Source organism: Glossina fuscipes, unplaced genomic scaffold, assembly GCF_014805625.2.
Source record: "Glossina fuscipes isolate IAEA_lab_2018 unplaced genomic scaffold, Yale_Gfus_2 0, whole genome shotgun sequence".
NCBI lineage: Eukaryota > Metazoa > Arthropoda > Insecta > Diptera > Glossinidae > Glossina > Glossina fuscipes.
The window spans coordinates 4,991,747-4,993,065 of NW_023998414.1; positions in this window are offsets into that span (position 1 = coordinate 4,991,747).

Below are 1,319 nucleotides of genomic sequence, written 5' to 3' on the forward strand. Positions count from 1 at the left end.
AAAAAAAAAAAAAAAAAAAAAAAAAAAAATATATATGTAAATATTTTCAAAATATTGCTTTTTATTAGACATGGATAAGGACCACTGTAAATTTGAAAAGTGTATGTCTTTCAAACATCCAAGTTTGATCGGCCTCCCGTTGCTCAAAATTGTCCATATTCTCGTTACATTGTCGTTTATCGTGGTATTAAGATTTTTTCGCATCATGAGGGAGAAGTACAAAACCAGTTTCGGCAAAATTTATTTGGATTATAATAATAATGATACGGATAAGCTTTACAGAGTACTTTATGACAAATAATGACTTATATCAGCGACAGTTAAATAACGAGACATAGTCTGATTCTGTGCAAAATAGAAGCTAACAAAAATTCAGGGAATTTTTGGGGTGTTTCTCTGATTAACTAGCCGTTGGATTGCTTGCTCTTTCATTCCCCGTTTACAAAGCAAAATCTTTCAAGTGGCTGCATGTATTCTGATCACTTTTTCACTTCGTCTTACACAGACAGCCTTTTGACTTTTTCGCTCTTTATAATTCTTCTCTTTTATCTTAATTATTAGTTTAAAGAATCGTAAAAAGGAAAGCAGGTTAGCGGTGTTCCGCTCTTTCGCAAAAAGAGACCGGCAGAAAACCCTCTACACTTCATATATACGGTCGTCTGCTCTTGTCTGTTATGAAGACCGAAGACGTAAACCGAAATGATTTTATAAGGAAAACAGTGTAAACCGCAAACAACAATACATTTGCTCTGATAAGATAGCCGCTACTGTAAAGTTTTTAAAAAGCCACACAATTTTATTACCAACATATGAGTATTTCCCGCTTTAGAGCATAAGTAGATTTCACATTAAAGCGCGTAAACCGAAGCGATTCTATGGGCAAAACAGCGCAAAACCGCAAACAATCGTAGACAAGCACTGCTAAGACGGCAGTTACCATACAGTTGGCAATGGTTAAGAAAACCTTTTTATTTTCTTTTCTTTTACTCTTTCGATGGCCTAATAGATGCTTTGAATTGTCGAGCATGTGGGAGAAAAAGAGAAATTTTTTTCCCAATTGATTACGTCTGTGAAACGAATGATGTCGTTCGCACACCAATGCAAACAAAGAGTGGACTTTCTGGATCCATCATCTCATTCGTGCGTTTTGAAAGGTCTTTGCTTTTCTTGCAATAGATTTTTTTAGAGCTTTCGCCGGAATAATTCGCACTTATTTCACACTTATCGGGTTGAGAGATAAGTTGGGTTGAGTGCAAGCGTAACGAAGCTTCTCAAATGCTTCTTCAAATGCATTAAAAACTTGACAAAACATGCAAAAA